The 6647-nt window shown below is 47.4% G+C and overlaps 1 long non-coding RNA gene across 1 annotated transcript; it reads left to right on the top strand.

Moving 5' to 3' along the window:
• Positions 1-238: 238 nt before the first annotated feature.
• On the top strand, positions 239-1890 carry LOC111256971. The gene is made up of 2 exons (XR_002677294.1): positions 239-896; positions 1377-1890. It is a non-coding gene; the product is annotated as an uncharacterized LOC111256971 (long non-coding RNA).
• Positions 1891-6647: the final 4757 nt, after the last annotated feature.

Below are 6647 nucleotides of genomic sequence, written 5' to 3' on the forward strand. Positions count from 1 at the left end.
GACACATGGTTGCAGCACGGGACACGCTGGAAGTCATCGTTGGCAGGCGCAAGAGAGAAGAGAGCAGCAGGCGGCGAGACAGGGTGAAGGAGACATGCTAATGCCGTCATGCGTCATCTATGGCGGTGGCGACTGGCAAGCTGCCGTTGCCCTGAATTCTCATGATTATGGAGGAGTTCCTTGGGACTCGCAAAGACGTACTTGCAAGGACTGCTTAGGGCACGTACGTCGGTTAGCCGGCCGTCATTTTTTAGTGCCACGTTCGCAAAACAGATTGACATGGACATCGTTAAATGAAGAAAGAAGAGGGGAGCCGTCGTCTCGTTCATCGACGGCGTGGGCACATGCTCCGAAGTGAGTCGCCCCCTCAAGTCGCGCGTTGTGCAGCCCGCTGCGAGTCGTCGTCGGCGCCACGGTCCCTTGCGCATGAGCGGGATTTTCTCTTGGGGTGGTGGTAAAATCTTCTGGAGCGCGCCTTCTCTTCCTTCCCCAGATCCCCCGCATCAAAAGCCACAGGTTCAACATCTGCAGCGCGAGCGAGCAACATGCGGCAAGAGGAGAAGCAGGCGGCGGCGCGTGAGTTGCTTGATGTGGCGGTAGCGCAGGAGCGGAGGGCTGTTGCGGCACATGGGCGGAATGCTCGGCGTTAGCAGGGGAGCTGAAGGGCAAAGCGCGGCAGCGGCGCGGGTGCGGAAGGGCGCAGGGAGCGCGGCGACTGCGGTGGAGCAGAAGGGCGCCACCCGAGCGACAGCCATCTTCGGTGGTGGATTTGCCGCAGCTGCTTCACCAACGGGAGCAGCTTCTTCACTGGCACCTTCTTCCCCAAAGCTGAACATAGCCCACTGTCTCAACTCTCAACCATCGATGTTTCCTCAATCTGCAGATCCAGCTACCTGGTAACAACTCGTTCCCAATTTTTCTTCAGATTATTCATAGAAACTAGTGATTGCAGGGATTGCAGTCAATTTTGCCGGTAACACATCTCTTTAGATGCAAGTAGATTTAGGAGATGTTTCAGTCCAGTTATATTGGAAGGTATGGTTTGAGTCTAGTTTTTATATTGCTCAGTTGGGCGAATTGGTTCAACTTGTAGTTGACACAGATATTACTAGTGAGTAAAACTTTATGATCAGTGCATACCTCTATTAGACAGTAAAGTCTGGACCATCCATTTACATATGCAAGATCATGAAGACTAGGAATAAAACTATTGAAAGAAAACCCTAAATATTACAACAGCTTTGCTGTATCTCAACATGTTTAGCCAAAGCTGACATTGTTCAATCATTACTGGGAACCAGAGTGTTATTTACATCCATTATGATCTATGCTGCTATTTTTTGCTTATTTGTAATATATCATATTGCTTTTTGCAGAGTGTACACTTTTGCATGGAAAAGATCCAGTCTCCAGTCAATGTCGCTAGGTGATGATCCTTCTCTGGGCGGTGATGAACCAGGCACTCTTGAAGCCACTGATGAGGCGCAGAAGAACTGGAGGCCACGGATGAACTCTAGAATCTGAAGCCATGGAAGAACTTGAAGATTTTGATCCAGCAAAGGTGTGCACAAATTGAAGATTTTATCGCTGAGGACGATACATTACAAGCATTTGGAAGGAAGATTGGTGAGAAGTTGAAGACCAAGATCGACACATTACACATCATCTGAACCACCTCGTCGACTACAAAGATGGCTGCAAAGATCAAATTTATATTTGATTACCATGTCTATGGATAGTTAAATACCTTAAAGACAGCTAAATAGACGACTCACTGTACAAGATGTCCCTTTAACTATCTGTATGTGACATGGCATAGTTTACACACAGCAGCTGTCTAAACTGTTGTACATGCCCTTAATTAATCAGAGAAAGTCATCATCCTACGCAGCATGGTGTAGTCAGGAACTCAATTTTTTCATTCTTAGGGACCAGTAGTGATAATTTTATCAAAACCTAGTTGAATTAAAAAAAAATTAGCAAGCCATAAATTGACAATTGCTCCACAGCCGCTCCCTCCCTCCGCCACTATTCCTAGTGCTTGTTGCACCTTTTATTGTAAACACTTTGGATTTGAGAGTATTGAACCTGTGCGCAGCGGATTCCAGCCCAACCCGCTATACCCACGAGCTGGCGTCCCACCAGGCCTAGGTCCACTGGAGTTACAACAACAAGGTCTCGAGCCTAACTCAACCTAAAAGACGAGCCTGATGGGTGAGGGCTGCCCCCACCTATATGTTGTGCTGCCCCATCATCAATTTTCGATGTGTGACTAAACCTAACAATCTCTTTTGTCACACATTGGGTCCAACTCTTCCACATCACAAGTAACCCATGTGATCTCCTGAAAGATGTTATCCTAGGTCCCAAGTCTAACTCTCCGGTCACAACAATCCCGTGTGACCTTCCGGATATGTTCACTTGGAGCCGGACAGTTCGCGAGCACATGGCGGGCAGTTCAGGATGGTTGGCGGATAGTTCACTTGGAGGGTGAACATATCGTGGTACATGGTGAAGAGACTAGCGGCGACAGGCTAGTCAGACCGTGGGTTAGAGGCGACGACATGATCAACGACGTCGACATAGGAGCATGGCGACTGATGGGGTTGTTGTTCTCTGTGGTGTGGCGATACGTGGCGTGAGCTCAGGATGGAGGTTTGCATGGGAGGAGTTTGCGTGCTTCCAAATCAGCAATGATGCAGATCAATTCGAGTTGTAGCTATGTGTTTTGAAGTATGGATCGAAGGGTGCGAAGAAGCTTCAAAGACTGAACTAAAAGGAAGTACAGACTATGGCGTCTGTACTTGTAACTGGAGTAATCTGGTTGGATATGGCTGCAGGAGACTACGGTGTAAGGCGCTAGGTGTAGTATGACAACAGTAACGGAAGAGCAATGCTAATGTGGCAATTCCTATACGTGACTTGGATAGCGATAGTGAGGTTCTTATCAGTATCATGTGTGCAGTCAGCAGGAGCATTGTGTTCGATTCGGTATGGCTAGAGAGGAATCTAATTTTACTTTGCAGAGATTGTGGTGATAGAAGAGAAGGATGCACAATTGCAGGTGGAGTCATAGAGTTGGGAATTGCAAGGATAGCAGTGTTTTCTTCAGGCAGCTCTTGATAGAGCAGCAAAAGCGATAATTCAAGTCCAGTGTACATGGAGGTTGGCGCATGACGGCTTCAAGGTGGTGGAATATTAGCTAAGGTGGAGTTTGATAGATATTGTGTCGAATATTTGTACACTCTGGTTACAACGAGACTTGAGTTGTATTTAGCCATACAGGGTAGAGTCCGTGTCATACTCGGTAACCCGAGCCTCCTCATAAGTATGAGAGAAGGGTTATTGTTGTAACTGTAACGACATAGCGACAGGCTTGTAAGGGGAGGCGGCATATTGCTGGGACTCCAGAGCGACCGGTTTTGCGGCTTGGGGAGGAGCACTCGTAGTCATGCTCCGGGGATGTAGTCTTCGGCTGAACTTTATCAACAAAGATCATGTCTCCGTTATCGTCTGTGATCATGCAAGTTCGCCTCGATAGATCTAATCGACGCTTCCGCTGTTGAAGATTAGTGGGCGGCTCGTCGTCGTGAGGGCTAATTTTCTAAGAGAACCGGCAACAGTCTAGTCAATATCGAGCAAGAACCATGTGTCCGCTATGCGCTTTTGCCCAAGCGGTATTGAACCTGGTGGAGATTGAAAAATTTCACAATTCCCCCGCAAAGTGTATCCATCGAACTTCAGCATCGAAAAATTCCACAGCTTAGTTCCCAAAGATCACCAACACGTCTTTAATGGTATGGCCATCTATGTCATGTGGAGCTTATGGAAAGAGCGCTATCGAAAAATATTTGACAACGTTCACTCTACGGTCAACTAAGTGGTTGAACGAGCTAGTGCTAGTGCATATAGGGTTTCCTGTCCTCTGGCGGCGACGCCGGAGTCAAAAACATCTCACGCCGAGATCGACGTGATCCAACCTACAGATCCCGACGTCGTTCTCCTGGCTTTCTCCTGCATGTCGAGGGAGCGGGAGACGGAGTCTGGTATGGAGGAACCAGTGTCAAGCGATAAGGGGAAGGGGAAAGCTACAGATGATGGGGGAGGAGTGGCATCGTTGGAGAAGCACCTGGGAGAGATGAAATTACAAGGGGAGGAAGAAGAAGATCTTGATTTCTCTGGAGAACTCGAGGATCTGGTGAAAGAAGTTCGATGGATTGCCCTGTTTAGGGTTCACACAACGAAGCCTTTCAGCCATGCAGCTTTATTCAGCGCGTTGAGGAACGCGTGGGCGGCAGCGAAGGAGGTGACCTTCAAGGCACGGGAACCGAATCTGTTCGTAGTCCAGTTCCACTGCCTCGGCGATTGGACGAGAGTCATGGAGGGGAGACCTTGGCTGTTTAGAGGTGCAGCCATAGTTATGGAAGAATATGATGGCTATTCAAATGTGAATTCATATAATCTGGACAAGATCCCAATCTGGGCACGAATTCATGGTGTCCCGGAGATGTTGATGAAGAAAAAAGAGCTAGCTGAGAAGGTCGCAAAAAAAGTGGGGGAAATCATCACGCTTTTGGTGAATGACGGAAAAATCAATGCCACTCCGTATTTGCGCACGAGGGTTTGGATCGATCTGAAGAAACCTTTAGTTTGAGTGGTGCCGATAACTCTCAAGGAACGGATGATGTGCCTGGTACAGTATGAAAAATTACCAAACTTCTGTTTCTTTTGTGGTTGCTTAGGCCATGAGGTTACAGAATGTGGAGATGGTGTCCATCCAAAAGAAACGTGTGATTGGGGGGATTGGTTGAGAGTTCCGTTTATGACAGTAACAATGATGAGGGATGACCGTGGAGGACGCAGTGGTGGGAGAGGGAGAGGTAGAGGCAGAGGTTTTGGCCGCGGGAGGGGGATGGAGTCTGGACCGGATGACATGGACTTACCGGAAGAAACAGAAGTAGATGCAGAAGATAATCAAGTGCACATAAGGACAGGGGGGGCTCCGGTGCAAGCACAGTTGTTGGAGTACCCAACTACGAAGGACGGTGCCATTAGTCCGATAGCAGAACAAGAAAAGAAAAGGCCAAGGAGGAGTGAAGATGGTGGGGAGGTGAACCAGGATAACCCAAATGCAAGATCGGCGCTCTCCTTCGAGGAGAGTGACCGGGCACAATGAAAATCTTAGCCTGGAACTGCCAGGGCCTTGCTAGCGCCCGGGCAGTTCGTGCGCTTCTGGAAATCCAGGAGCGGGAGAGACCAGATGTGTTTTTCCTGTCTGAAACGCATTTGGGTAGAGTGAAGGCAGAAAAGTTGAAGCGAAAATTGGGTTGTGATCACTTTTTAATTAATGAAAGTGATGGCCGAAGTGGTGGCTTGCTCATGTTGTGGAGGAAGGAGACTGTGATTCAGTGTAAAGGTGTTTCTCAGTATTTCATTGACGTGGAGATTAGAGGTAATGTGGTGTGGAGATTAACCGGTTTTTATGGAGAGCCGCGATGGGATCATAAACATGTGACATGGGAGACTTTACGGTCTTTGCATGATAACACGTCTATTCCTTGGCTGGCTATAGGAGATTTCAATGAGATCCTTTTCCACCATGAAAAGGAAGGAGGTAGAACTAGATCACAAGCTCAGTTGCAAGCATTCCAGGATTCTCTTATGGAATGCGAGCTAGCGGATATTGGTTTTGTGGGTGATATTTTTACTTGGCAACGGGGGAGAATCAGAGAGAGGTTGGATCGAGGAGTGGCAAATGCGCAATGGAATATTTCGTTTCCAGATGCTCAACTAAAAAACGGAGAGATGGTAAAATCTGACCATCGTCCTCTTTTTGTTGACACAGATGGCGCCTCTGTCCAGTTCCTCCAGGAAGAAAGACCAAGGAGATTTGAAGCAAGGTGGTTAAAAGAGGAAACAGTGGAGGAAATAGTACAGGCAGCATGGGTACGGGCTGCGGTGCAGGGTAATGGCCCAAGCTTGATGGCGAAGGTGAATGCAGTACACGATGATTTACATGTTTGGGATCAGGAGGTTCTGAAGAAACCTGTTTACCGTATGAAAAAACTAAAAAGGGAGCTTGAAAAAGTGAGACGCGGTCCGCTAACAGATGAATCAATAGCAGCACAAAAGGAGATTCTCTTGCGGCTTGAACTTTTATTAGAACAGGAAGAAATCTTTTGGGTACAAAGAGCCAGGGCGAATTGGCTTAAGCATGGAGATCGTAATACAAATTTTTTCCACCACTATGCATCGACTCGGAGGAGGAAAAATTTTGTTAAGGGATTAGTTGATGAGATTGGGGTAAGACATGAGGATGCCGGAGAGATGAAGATGATGGTTAAAGATTTTTTTACTGATCTCTTTACGTCTGAAGTGCATGATGTTGATCAGGGAGTTCTTGGGGATATGAATTGCAGGGTAACGGCTGATATGAATCAACTTCTTCTCGCTCCTTTCTCTAGGGAGGAGGTGAAGAAAGCTCTTTTCAGTATTGGTGACCTTAAAGCCCCCGGACCTGATGGTTTACATGCAATTTTTTTCAAGCGTTTCTGGAATATGTTGGGAGAGGAATTAACTGATGAAGTGTTGCAAGCAGTGAACAACTCAAATATCCCAGATGGATGGAATGACACTACAATTGTGTT

This window comes from Setaria italica, chromosome I (assembly GCF_000263155.2).
Source record: "Setaria italica strain Yugu1 chromosome I, Setaria_italica_v2.0, whole genome shotgun sequence".
NCBI classification, from domain to species: Eukaryota; Viridiplantae; Streptophyta; class Magnoliopsida; order Poales; family Poaceae; genus Setaria; species Setaria italica.